Here is a 14,402-nt window from a genome sequence, read left to right on the forward strand (position 1 = left end):
TATCTCCTGTTGGTTCTGTTTCTCTGGAGAAACTTGACTAATACAGGGAGGCAGAGAAATGAGATAGTAGCTGGAGGAGGATGTGGAGATGAGATATAATTTCTTTAACAGAAATTATAAAAATACACAGAGAAAAACTGATGATGCAGGTTAAGGGGGATAAATTGTAAAGGGTGTTGTTGAGTGAGGAAGGGGTGGGATTCAGGGTCCAAGTAGAGGAGTTTGACTTAGAAAGGAGAATGTCTGCCCAGTCAGCATGGCTCAGTGGTTTAGCATCAACCTATGAACCAGGAGGTCATAGTTCAATTCTCTGTCAGGTCATATGCCTGGGTTGCAGGCTCTATCCCCAGTGTGAGGTGTGTAGGAGGTAGCCGATCAATGATTCTCTCTCATCATTGACGTTTCTGTGTCTCTCTCTCCCTTCTTCTCTGAAATCAATAACATTATTTTTATTTTTTTTTAAATATATTTTTATTTATATTATGTGATGGTCATTCATTTTTTTCAATAAATATTGAGTGAGGATCTACCATGTGCCAGGCACTGTTTTGGGTGCTGGGAACATAGAGGTGACAGACAAGAATCCCTGTCCTGATGGAAGGGGGGGAGAGAGAGAGAGAGAGAGAGAGAGAGAGAGAGAGAGAGAGAGAGAGGGAGAGAAAGGAGAGAGAGATAACAAACAACAACATAATCAATAAGCAAATTTGATATAGAAGGTGATATGTACTATGGGGGGAAAGTAGAGCAGAGTAAGGGATATGAGGACACACAGGGGGTTGCAATTTTTAATGGGACGTTAGTCTGGGCTGTTTTCTAGGGGTCTTCTGGGGAATATTTTCCTCAGTGGAAAAAAAAAAACACATGGTAAGATGTTGTCTCTTTTCTTTCTCTGGACATTGCCAAGAGGATGCAATGTCTGGAACTCTGGTAGCCACCTTGTGACCATGAGGAGATCTAACTTGAGGAGGAGACTGAAATGCTGAGAATGGCCAGGTTGAAAAATGGGAAGAATCTGGAATGTTGATAGCATTAATGTGATTTCCTAAATTAGCCAACTTCTGATCTATCTCACCCTTAGGCTTCTTGTTGAGATCATAAATTCCTGGCTTAAGCAAGTTGAGTTGGGATTTTCCATTATCTAAGGAAAAAAATCCCTGATAAACGTATTTCATACACAGTAGGATAGTTCTACTTGTTTTAAAACCGTATGTGATGTGACATTTCATTTTTCAAAAATCTACAAGTGCTGGAATTAGCAGGCATCCACCAAAGTCCCAGGGGTGGAAGAAACCACCCTGCTCTAGTCTAGCAGACAATGATGTTCAAGACCATGGAGAGCATCATCCCACCGGTGCAGCCTTCTCTGCCCTGTAGACTAGCTCTTTTCTTGGGCGTTTCCACTAGTCCCTATATACAAATCACTATTCAGAGGATGGCAAAGAACCCTTTAAGGTCAAAGTCTTTGTTGCTATTGGCTTATTAGGTGGTCCAATTTGGATCTGAACTTGAGTTGGTTTGTATGAACAATAATGAAGCTAATTTGTCCTTGTCTTTAAAATCAGAGTTGAAGATATGAATTTAGGATGTGTTCAACTACCTTATCTTTCTAGATATCCTCTTTCCTTCAGAAGTGAGGAATCCAAATCTTTGCTCCGTTGACCTCAGGCTTGGTTATGTCACTTGCTTAGGCCAATGAAATGGGGGTGGGAGGTCAAGTAGTGCATATAATTTCTTAGCAGAGTAAGGGCCAGTGAACAGTCCACTGTGTGCTCTTATTTCTACTCTAAGACCAGAAATATCCAAGAGCTGCACCTTCATCTTGGATCTCATGAGGAGCTGAGACTCAACCTACCCAAGATGGTCATTGCATGATTGAGCAACAGCCCTTTGTTGTTATAAGCCACTGAAATTTAAAGGCCATTTGTTACTATAGCATAATCCAATGTAAGTGGCCTGATACAAGGGTAATCATCGAGAAGGTGGCTGGTGTCCAGCTCCAGGTTATCCCCGGGGAGTCTGAGATGACCCCAGAGGGAAGTAAACAGGGAAGAGAAAAAAGAGTTCAGGACAGAACCCTGAGAAGCTCCAGTCCTTAAGGGGTGGGGAGAAGAAAGAACCAGAAAAGGTGCCTGAGAAGCAGCAGCTAGAAGTTAAAGAAAGACAAGAAGAGTGTGATATCACATAAATCAACGTGAGAGACAGCTACAAGAAGGAGTTGATGAGGAATGGGTTAGATGCTGCTGAGAGGCCTCCTGGGGTAAGAACTGGAAAAGCAGTCACAGGATTTAGCTAAGAAGAGATTGTTGGTATTGAGTGGCGCTCTAGGAGCAGAAACCAGCTGCCAGGGCTGTGGAGACTGGAGTGGGTACGGAGTGGAGCCCGTGGAAAGGAGAGATGGAGAAGTAGTAGCAGGAGAAAAGAGCATGGATTCAGAAGGGGATGGTATAAAGGGGGAGACAGCTAATGGGCAGGCACTTATAGAAAGGAAGTTTTGAAAAATAGAGAGTAAGAGAGGGGTAATTTATGGAGGGATGGCATAATAGGGACCATGATCAGGCACTGGCCCTCGTTAGGAAGAAAGGCAGCTCATCCACGTTGACAGGGGAGCAAGGGCAGGTGGGTACAGGTAGGAGAGCAGTGTAGATGATGAGGAATCTCTGCCTGGCAGTTGTGTGAGGGGAGGACAAAGGAATTTCTTTGGAGTCAGAGAGGATGTAGTGGTGAAGTGGATATGAGGAAGCGGAGCAGATTTGGAAGACCTGCAGGGAAACTTTCAGAAAACAGAGGTTTGAAGAAATAGTGATGTCACAGAGATGAGGTTAGGCAGAAGTGCCTGGTTCCCTGAAATGCAGCCCCGGTTATCCATCTTCTCATCCCCTTCTATGGAGACGGAATATGTGGACACCTTGCTACTCTATACCAATCACAGCCCCAGGTAATGGTCGAGGCAGAACAACCTATGCAGCCAGAATTCTTCAACTTCAAGGGAAAGTTGCCTTTCATTTCCAGGTGTATCACTAATAATGTTTTTGGCTGCAAATAACAGAAAGTCCTAACTCTACTAGCTTAAAATTGAGGTAAAGTTATTATCTCACACAAAAATAAGTAATGAACACAGACACAAAGATCCTTAACAAAATATTAACACACAGAACTCAGGAATAAATAAAAGAAGTATACACCATGTCCAAATGGACTTCATTCCAAAATGCAATGCTGATTTAATATTTGAAAACTAATCAATATAGTCCGCCAACACAGACTAAAGAAGACAAGTCACATTATTATAACAATCAATGCAGAAAATGCATTTGTTCCTCAAATTGATAAAAAGAAGCATCTCCAAAAACCTACAATTAACATTACACTAAGTGAAGAAAATAAATACTTTTTTCCTAAGATCAGGAAGAAGGCAAAGATGTCCTCTCTCAACATTCTTACTCAACATGGTACTGCAGTTCTACCCAGTGTGATAAGGCAAGAAAAGGAAATAAAAGGCATATAGTTTGGAAAATAAATAAATAAAACTGTAGATGACACAATTATCGGTGTAGAACAATGTCCACAATGGAACTTAAATGACATTTTGGTGACAACTGTCTTTGTGACATTTCTCCCAGCATATCTCCACCCTGACAATAGTCACCCCAGGTTTAGGGTCACAGGAGGTCTGGGTGAATGAACCATATCCTTTGAAATACAGATACTGACCTTAGGTTCATAATGAAGCTCTTGTCCTGCTGATCTGACATCTTATTACTTGGTGTAATGACTGTTTGTGATATTTAAGTCATTTGCAATGATATCTTTCATTACTTGTGGCTAAAAACATCCTTAGTGATCCTTTCAGTCCTCATTCATTCCATCATATTCTCTCCCTTTTTCAATCCTCCACCTCCTCTCTCCCTCATATGTATATGTGATGTGCCTCCTGCAAGTCCCACACTGGGGATTGAGCCTGAAACCCAGGCATGTGCTCTGACCAGGAATTTAACTGTGACCTCCTGGTTCATAGGTTGACGCTCAACCACTGAGCCACTCCAGCTGGGCTTCCCCTCCTATCTTTTTCCCACCCTCCCTGATGCCTGTTCACTCCCTGTCTTCCTCCTCCCACACTCGTACACACACAATCAGGGGGCCACAGCCACATATGCAGCCATGCACTCATTCATACAGTCACATATAAACAGGGTCAATGTCATAGACAGGTTGTTTATTTTCATACATTGTATAGAAAGTGCAAAAATAAACATCTTCGGGGGGCTTCATAAATAAATAAGCATCTGGAGGCAATAATCTAAGGGAGGTAATTGGTGCATAAATAAAATCTAAGATGCTGGGACAGGTTGCAGGTGTTTCTCAGGGTCAGCCACACCGGTCTCCATCGGAAACATATTTCAGGTCATGGGTGAGGTGGTGGAAGAGATTGAAAGTGACAGAGGCTTTGAGGTAGCCATGGGACTCCTATGAGGAGGAAGGGACAGGTCAATGGCTCGAAAGTCTGCCCCCAGACATTGATTTCTCCTCCCCAGTCACTCACCTTCTTCCCGGCCTCCTAGAGGCAGTGCTGCCATTGGCAGAGGTGGCCCCAGGCCTGGGGCCTGCTGTGGACTCAGCTGGGACCTGTGGGTGAAGGAGAGTGGTTTGTAAAGAGGATCTCAGACAGAGGGGGACATACAGGTGGTCAGAGCCCACAGATGAGGCCTGGAGCCCAGAGCACTCACACAGGCCTGAAGCTTGGAGTGGATGTGGTGCAGCGTGTGAAGGGGCTGGTCCAGGAGGTCCCCCAGGGTCGAGTTAGCCACAGTCCCCAGGACCTTCAGTGTCAGGGCCAGCTCAGCCTCCAAGGCCACAGGGCGCTCCCACACCTGAGCAGGGAGACAGACAGGTGAGAGAGAACAGGAGAGGAGGGCGGAGGGAGGAACAGGTGAGGGCAGGAGACAGGAGAGAGGGAAGGTCAATGTGAGCAGGTGAGGGGAAGAGGTCAGGGGGACTGCTGGGGCGGGCAAAGACACAGAGAACAGTGAGAAGGAGGAGGTGAAGGGGCCACCTAAGAAGCCAGAGGAGCGGGGCCAGGTGAGGGCAGGGCTGGGCCTGAGTCTCCCAACTCACCTGCAGCTGCCTCAGGTCCCGGGTCCTGGGGAGTGGGCGGGAGCCGCAGCTCCGGTTCCTCTGCAGGAGGGACTCCTCCTGGAGAGCAAGGGCAGAGGTCAGCCACAGCTGGGGGGTCAGTGGGGGGCTCCTGAAGGTGCCCTTCATCCTCCTAAGGCCCCTCACCCGGCTTCATTCCTGGCTCCAGAGCATCCACCGTGAGGGCTCAGTCTTGTCCGATCTCTGGCCTGTCTCCCGATGCTCTGACCCCAACTGTGTCTAGGATATAATTGTTGTTTCAGCTCCACATTGCAACAGACAGGAGGTCTGGGGCTGAGGTTGGCACAGAGCCAAGGGCAGACCCGGGCTGGGAGACCAGGAGCAGGGCGGGACCAGGGGAGCCTGGGATAGGGAAACTGAGGAGGAGGGTGACCTCCTGAGTGGGACAATCCTCAGGGTGGGCAGATTCAGCCCCACAAGAAGAGGTCATAGGTTCCCAAATGAGGAGGCGGTGGGGCAGGAAGGCTCATCTCTCTGCAGGTTGCTGAAATGTGGAGGGTGGGGTGGGGGGATACCCAGGAAGCCTTTCCATGAAGGGGCTCGAGGCTCCCAGAGGGAAGCTGCTTAGGGGAGGGAAAACAACAGGAGGTGAGGGCCTCTGTTAGTGGGAAGAGAAAGTCAGTAAGGCTGAACCAGCAGAGTGTGAAGAAAAGGACAGATCTCCTTACCCCTCCCCGCCTGCCACCAATAGGAATGGAGGTTCTGCTCAGGATTTCAGGCACAGCCAAGGTCTTCAACCAACTGATTGTGACCAACCCATCCCTACGTTTGTCTGTTCAGTCAATCATTGATTCAAGAATGTAATTATTGAGCAACTACTATAGGCCAACACTCTTCTAGGCACCAAGAATCCAGCAGTGAACAAAACCCCAAATCCTTCCTGCCCTTCATGGAGCTGACATTCCAGTAGGTGGGTCAGACAATAACAAAATGATAAACTAAAGATATATGATGTCAGCTAATAAGAAGTGCTTTGGAGAAAAATTAAGCTGGAGATGGAGTCAGGTATGCAGAGAAGGGGTTTCAGTCTATAAGACAGTTGGGGAAGGTGGCATCTGATTGAAGGGAGGGAGGGAACCTGGGGTCAGCTGGGGGAACAGCACCCCAGCAGTGGGAACAGCCAGGGCAAAGTGAGTACAATGAAGAGATTCTCTCACTGGCACCTCTCTGTCCTGGAGGCTTTCCACACACAGCAGCAGTGAATTCTCACACCTCTGAGGTAGGTACTGTTCTCTCTTCCACCTTGAAAGTGAGAAAGCTGCTGCTCAGAGAGATCACGAGATTTGCCAGGTTTACACAGCAGATGCATGCCAAGGGCAGACAGCCCTAACCCCAGTACCTCCTGTCTCGGAGGTTTGTTGAGGAAATTTGGCTGTACTCTCCGTCACCTGACTCCTCCCACCTGGAGAGTCCCTTGAGGGGATCTGGGAGCTGACTTTGCCTTGTCCACCCAAACCCTCTCATCCTTCCTTGCTCAGAACTAGAAATGGAGGCTGAAATGGGCCACCAAATATAAGATGACATTTCCTGCATCCTCTACACTGGGTGTGGCCATGTGACTGCAACCTCACCAGGAACTGGACCTTCAAACCTGGGGTGGGCAGCCCTGCTCCTTCCCCTTCCCATTACCTGGAACCTGGCAGGGCTGAGAGCCAGGCCCCACAGTGCAGATGAGGACAGTGCTCGTGGCAGGGGCTCTAACCTGGCCTGAGAATTCGGGTGGGCCTGTGAACTCAGAAGGGTAGGAAAAAACCTTTATTTTCACTAACCTCTATCCAAAATCTGACATTGCCTTCCTGCAGTAGATTCTTATGGCCTCTGTAACAAATTACCACAAATTTATTGACTTAAAACAATACAAATTTTCCATCACCTGATGACTGGATAAACAAAATGTGAAATATCCAAACAATGGAAAATTATTCACCTTTAAAAAAGGAAAGAAATTCTAACACATGCTACAACATAAATGAATCTTAGGACATTATGCTAAGTGAAATAAGTCTGTCACAAAAAGACAAGAAAAAAACCCTATGATTCTCTGAGGTACTTAGAGTAGGCGAATTCATAGAGACAGAAAGTAGAATGGTGGTTGCTAGGGTCTGGGGGAGGGGGCACAGGCAATTGCTGTTTGATGGGTACTAAGTTTCATTCTTATAAATGAAAGTGTTCTGGAGATTGGTTGTCCAAGAGAATATACTTAACACTACTAAACTGTACACTCAGAAATGACTAAAATGGTAAAATAAAAATGAAACATCACCGAAGGAAAAGAACAAAATGAAAATGCTCCACAGACTTATATTCTACAGTTTTGGAGATCAGAATCCTAAAACCACGGTGTTGGCAGGGCTGGTTTCTTCTGGAGATTTCAGAGCAGAATCCATTTCCTTGCCATTTTCAGCTCCTAGGAGTCACCTGCCTTCCTTGGCTTGTGTCCTTCTTCACATCGCTCCCATCGCCAATCTCTTGCTTCCGGTGTCCCTCCCCCCCCCCCCACCCGTCCCTCTTGCCTCCCCCCTTGTAAGGAACCCTGTGAATCCTTTGGCTCCACCTGGACAACCCAGGATAACCTTCCCACCCCAGGGCCCTCGGTCACATTCACAGTCCCTTTTACCACATCAGGGGCCATAGCCACAGGTTCCAGGGACGAGGAGCATCTTTGGGGAGCCGTTATTCGGTTTGCCACACATCTGCTACAAATGTAGGCAACAAACCCCAATTGTGTTGGCAAAACTTAGGACTTTGTCATGGGAAGAAATCACAGACATGTTCATATTGGGTTATTTTCTAGCAGGAATCATAAAACATCATTTATACTCATCTCCACCTGTAAGTTACCGTAGCCATTAAAGCTGCCATGAGTTACTTTTTATTTAACACATTAATGTAGAAGCACAAAACTTACTACATCACATTTGAAAATACTTTGATGACTGCCTTACAGTGAACATTGGATCCCTTTGCCCTGTATATTTTCTTTTCTTCTGAGAAGCTTTGCCAAGCTGGCATGAGGTCCAGAGCATGAAAATGATTAAGAACACCCGCCCCAGGGGATTGTGGAGCAAAACACTGGGTCCCTGGCTGACTGAGTAGGGTCATCCTGCCAACTGAGCCACTCCCCTTAGGGTTCCAACTGAGCCACTCCCCTTAGGGCCCCAACTGAGCCACTCCCCTTAGGGCCCCAACTGAGCCACTCCCCTTAGGGCCCCAACTGAGCCACTCCCCTTAGGGCCCCAACTGAGCCACTCCCCTTAGGATTCCAACTGAGCCACTCCCCTTAGGGCCCCAACTGAGCCACTCCCCTTAGGATTCCAACTGAGCCACTCCCCTGAGGAGGTAGAGAATTACACTTGTGTGGTTTTTAACTAACTGGTCATGAGGGTCTCTTTGTTACAGCAGCGCAGCCTTGGTGGGAACTCTACTCAGCATGGATTGATTAGTTTGAGTGGTTTTCCCTTTCAGGGGCAGATCCAGGATTAGTGGGGCTTGAAGCTTGCACAATTTAGGGACTAATTTTAAGCAATGGAATTAAAAGATATTTTGTTTCCAAAAATATATGACAATGTGAAGACACTGAGAAGGCCTCCTCTCAGACCTCACAAAGGCAAGACCCTGAAGCTTGAGCTGTGTAGTAGACAGGTGATGCACCACCCTGACCCCCTGTTCAGGACCCGCACCATGCCCCAGCTGCTAGGAATGCGGCTGCTGGTGGCTCTGGGCTCCACCCCTCATGGAGGAAGTGCTGTCAGCCCCAGGGAACATTAGTTCTGCTCCCACCATTGACCAAGGGAAATGCCTCAAAATTAGTCCTGCTCCCAGGGCACTTCCCTTACCCAGTTAGCTAACATACAGATACCAAAGCACAGGCCCCTCTGAAGGGCCATCCCAGCTGCCGAGCTCACCATAGATTGGGCTAACATCTCTGTTGCAACCACATTGCCCCCACAATCCTGCCTTCCTCATGTTCTTTTTTAAAAATCTTTACTGTTCAGATTATTACAGATGTTCCTCTTCCCCACCCCATAGCTCCTCTGTACCTGGTTCCCACCCCACCCCAGGCCCTCGCCACTCCCCCCCGCACTGTCCTCATCCATAGGTATAAGATCTTTGTCCATTCTCTTCCCGCACCCCCCACACTCCCTTCCCCCATCCTGAGAATTGTCAGTCCACTCCCTTTCCATGCCCCTGATTCTATTACATTCACCAATTTATTCTGTTCATCAGGTTTTTTTATTCATTTGATTTTTAGATGCACTTGTTGATAGATATGTATTTGTTATCACTTCGTTGTTCATAATTTTTTATCTTTACCTTTTTCTTCTTCTTCCTCTTCTTAAAGAATACCCTTCAGCATTTCATATAATACTGTTTGGTGGTAATGAATTCCTTTAGCTTTTTCTTGTCTGAAGCTCTTTATCTGACCTTCAATTCTAAATGATAGCTTTGCTGGGTAGAGTAATCTTGGTTGTAGGTTCTTGCTATTCATCACTTTGAATATTTCTTGCCACTCCCTTTTGGCCTGCATAGTTTCTGTTGAGAAATAAGCTGACAGTCATACGGGTACTCCCTTAGATTACTAACTGTTTTTCTCTTGCTGCTTTTAAAATTCTCTCTTTGTCTCTAGCCCTTGGCATTTTAATTATGATGTGTCTTGGTGTGGTCCTCTTTGGATTCCTTTTGTTTGGGGTTTTCTGCGCTTCCTGGACTTGTAAGTCTATTTCTTTCACCAGGTAGGGGAAGTTTTCTGTCATTATTTCTTCAAATAGGTTTTCAATATCTTGCTCTCTCTTTTCTTCTGGCTCCCCCATAATTTGGATGTTGGTACACTTGAAGTTGTCCCAGAGGTTCCTTACACTATCTTCATATTTTTGGATTCTTTTTTCTTTTTGCTCTTCTGGTTGGGTGATTTTTGCTTCCTCATATTTCAAATCTTTGACTTGATTCTTGGGATCCTCTAGTCTTCTCTTGAATCTCTGTATATTATTCTTTATTTCAATCAATGTATGCTTAATTTCTGACTGGTCCTTTTCCTTTTTTTTTTTTTTTTTTTTTTTTTTTTGGCATTCTCACTGAGATCCTTGAAGGTCTCACTAAATTCCTCAGAGGTTTCTAGAAGATTCTTTTTTCTTAATATATTTTATTGATTTTTTACATAGGGGAAGGGACAGGGATAGAGAGTTAGAAACATCGATGAAAGAGAAACATCGATCAGCTGCCTCCTGCACATCTACTACTGGAGATGTGCCCGCAACCCAGGTACATGCCCCTGACCAGAATTGAACCCGGGACCCTTTAGTCCACAGGCCGACGCTCTATCCACTGAGCCAAACCAGTTCGGCGAAGATTCTTGAGTAACCTTATAACTGTGGTTTTGAACTCTATATCCAGTATTTTGCTTTCTTCCATTTCTTTCATTTGTGACATGTTTCTTTGTCTCTGCATTTTGGCTGCTTCCCTGTGTTTGTTTCTATGTATTGGGTAGCTGCTAAGTCTCCTTGAGTTGATATAGTGGCCTTGTGTGGTAGGTGTCCTATAGGGCCCAGTGGCTCAGCCTCCCCATTTACCTGAGGTGGACACCCCTTTGTGGGCTGTGTGCACAGTCTTGTTATAGTTAAGTCTTGATTGCTGTTGGTATCACTGGGAGGAATTGACATCCAGACCAATTGAATGTGAGGACCAGCTGTGACTACAATGGAAGAGCTGCTGTGCAGGAGACACCATTATGGGACAGGACTTGCTTCAGTGGGTCTTGGTGCTCACTGAATCTGCCCCTTGAGTGTGTCATTTATGGATGTGAAGAGTTGTAATCTGGTATGGTCTCACACTGACCACTGGGTGCACTGGCTCTTGGATCTCCAAGGAGGTGCAAAGTCAGCCACAGTCTGGGGCCACCCAGCAGGAGCTACAGAGAGATCTGCAGATTCCTCCTCTTTGTATCAGGTTTGGAAGTGCCCAGCTGTGAAGCAAGGCAGGATGCTGCTGCCAGCTTTGGGCCTCCTTTTGATAGCTTTGGGGCTCCCTGACCCAGTTGCTGCCTATTTGACAGGTTTTAGGCTGAGAAAGGATAGGCCATTCATATACAAAAGCTGATGCACACAGCTTGGGTGGGGTTGTAAATTGGGTGGGGTGGGGTCTCAGGGAATCACCAGGGTGGAGCAAACAACAATGTCTACCAGTCAGCCCTGCACCAGAGAGGTCCCAGCACAGGAACTATGACCGTTGTGAGCACTTCCGTCTGGAAGAAAGCTGCCCTCACATTCCTGCCCTGATGCCAGACAGTCCAGTTTCTCCCCATATGTGTCTGGGTCCCCCAGAGTCTCACCCGGGACTGGAGTTCAGAACAAGTAGGAGCTTGTATCTCCCTCCCAATTAAAAAAGCAGTGCACCCCGGTGCCAGCCCGTTCTATGCCTCTGCACCTCCTACTAGTCTCAATGCTTTTTCTTCTTTACCTCTCTGGTTGTAGTACTTCCACTCAGCCAGCTTTCCTGCGGTCCTGGATGATAGTTCTTCTGTCTTTTAGTTGTAATTTTGATGTCGTTGTGAGAGGCAGCAAGTACTGATGTTTACCTATGCCACCATTTTGGTTCTCCCCCTCATGTTCTTACAGGTGCATCTCCTGAGACCCCTCCTCAGTAAGCTTTCTGCCTTCTATTCTGTTTCAGAGTGTTTCTGGCAAATCTACGCTAAGTAGTCCTAGACAGCTGACTCAGCAATGAGCTTTGGGAATGAGATCTTTTCGTGGTTGGCTGGCAATGGGGGCCCCATTCCTGGTGGCAGGTGAAGCACTGCCATACTTACTGGAACAATAGTTAAAATTTGTGCCTGCAGTGAATGTGATGAGATACTGGTGAAATGGGAGGCCTGGACCAGTGCAATACCCATGGCACTGAAGCAACACAAAGGAAATAAAAACAAGGACTATGGAATTACATGGCTGTTGCTGAGACCACTGATTCATTGAAGAGAGATAACAGGCTCAGGTGATTAATCACCAATTCAAAACAGAACGTGAGGGTCAGAGTCCACCTTGGTGGTAGATAAAGCAGAAGAACAGTCTTAGGAGCTCTTCTTTAGAGTGTGGGGGTTTGCCTTAGCTGGTTTAGCTCAGTGTATAGAGTGTTGGCCTATGGACTGAAGGATCCCAGGTTCAATTTTGGTTAAGGGAAAATGCCTGGGTTGCGGGCTCAACCCCCAGTAGGGGCCGTGCAAGAGGCAGCCAATCAATGATTCTCTCTCATCATTGATGTTTCTATCTCTTCCTTCCTCTTCCTTTCTTTCTGAAATACATAAAAATATTTTTAAAAATAAAATCGCCCTAACCAGTTTGGCTCAGTGGATAGAGCGTCGGCCTGCGGACTGAAAGGTCCCAGGTTTGATTCCGGCCAAGGGCATGTACCTTGGTTGTGGGCACATCCTCAGTAGGAGGTGTGCAAGAGGCAGCTGATCGATGTTTCTCTCCCATCGATGTTTCTAACTCTCTATCCCTCTCCCTTCCTCTCTGTAAAAAATCAATAAAATATATTTTAATAAAAATAAAAATAAATAATTAAATAAAATTGCTTTTAAAAAAAGAGTGTAGGGTTTTAGGAAAAGTTGAATACCCAGTCCTGCAAATCCCCTATTCCAATGTGGGACCGGAGACTTACAATGGGGATATTTGAGCAGATGCAGAGAAGCTTGAAGGTCATGCAAAGACATCAAATGAGACAAGTGTTTAAAAGGCATCTGGGTTAGTTTCTTTTGGCTGCTTTAGCAAATTACTACTAACTTCATGGCTTAAACAACAGAAATCAGCATGACTACACTTTTTCTGGAGGATTTGTTTCTTGTCTCTTCCAGCCTCTGATGGATGCCAGCATCCATGGCTTGTGGCCGCATCACCGTATCTCCAAAATTCTCCCTGCTCATCTTCACATCACATTGTCCTCTATGCGAATAATCCAGAGGGGCAGATGCCCTAATGAACAATCACGGTCCTTTGCCTGTTTCCATACCTGAGTAGGTATTTAGATCCCAAACTTCAGGGGGAGGTCAGCTGCCTATGAAGAATGACCCTGAAATGCCATAGCAAGTGTGTTCAGTAGTGGTTTCCCCAGTTCCTCCCCAGAGGGACCTATGACCCATGACATGCTATAACTGGCTTGTACCAATACATGAGAGATGATTAAATTGTCAGGAATTTTGCAAATTGATTGTTAAACAAAGTCATTAAAAATTAAATTAAAGTATGATTTCACTCATATGTGGACTCTAATGAACAAAATAAACTGATGAACAAAATAGGTCTAGAGACATAGAATTCATCTGTGTCTGATGAATTTCAGGGGGAAGGCAGGTGTTGGGGGTGGGATAGGAAGAGAGAGATTAACTGGGGAACTTATGTGCACATATGTATAGCCCATGGACACAGACAATAGTGTGGTAAAGGTTTGGGAGGGACGGGTGCAGGGTAGAGGAAGTAAATGGGAAAACAACAAAACCAACAAAAAACAAAGGGGACATATGTAATTGCCCTGGCCAGTGTGCTCAGTGGCTAGAGTGCTGGCACCCCACATTGAAGGGTCATGGGTTCCATTCTGGGTCAATGGCATGTACTGGAGTTGCAGGTTCAATGCCATGCCTACAACCCATTGGTGTGTCTCTCTCATAATTGATGTTTTTCTCCTCTCCCCCTTCCTCCCTCCCTCCCTCTCTCGCTCCCTCCTCCCTCCTTCCTGTCCATTCTCTCTAAAAATCAATGGAAGAAAAAATCCTTCAGTGAGAATTAATAGCAACAACAAAAAGAGTATTGATTGTTATGTGGTGGAAAATGGCTGAGTTAATTGTGGTTATATTGTATTTACCAGTGATGATAACAGCAATACCTCCCTCCCTGCAAGGCGACACTGCCACTCCACCATCTAGAACAGTGGTCCTCAACCTTCCTAATGCTGCGACCCTTTAATACAGTTCCTCATGTTGTGGTGAGCCCCAACCATAAAATTATTTTCATTGCTACTTCATAATGGTAATTTTGCTACTGTTATGAATCATAATGTAAATATCTGATATGCAGGATGTATTTTCATTGTTACAAATTGAACATAATTAAAGCATAGTGATTAATCACAAAAACAATATGTAATTATATATGTGTTTTCCGATGGTCTTACGCGACCCCTGTGAAAGGGTCGTTCGAACCCCAAAGGGGTTGTGACCCACAGGTTGGTGACCCACAGGTTGAGAACCGTTGATCTAGAGGAAGTCT

At 45.8% G+C, this 14,402-nt stretch overlaps 1 pseudogene across 1 annotated transcript; it reads right to left on the reverse strand.

Moving 5' to 3' along the window:
• Window positions 1-4,365: 4,365 nt before the first annotated feature.
• LOC308530585 (interferon lambda-1-like) lies at window positions 4,366-5,259 on the reverse strand (annotated as a pseudogene). Its single transcript has 4 exons — window positions 5,113-5,259; window positions 4,725-4,868; window positions 4,541-4,623; window positions 4,366-4,464 (listed from the first exon to the last, which is right to left on the reverse strand). The product of its transcript is annotated as an interferon lambda-1-like (transcript).
• Between the last annotated feature and the right edge of the window lie 9,143 nt (window positions 5,260-14,402).

Source organism: Myotis nattereri (genome assembly GCF_964212035.1).
Source record: "Myotis nattereri genome assembly, chromosome: 15".
NCBI lineage: Eukaryota > Metazoa > Chordata > Mammalia > Chiroptera > Vespertilionidae > Myotis > Myotis nattereri.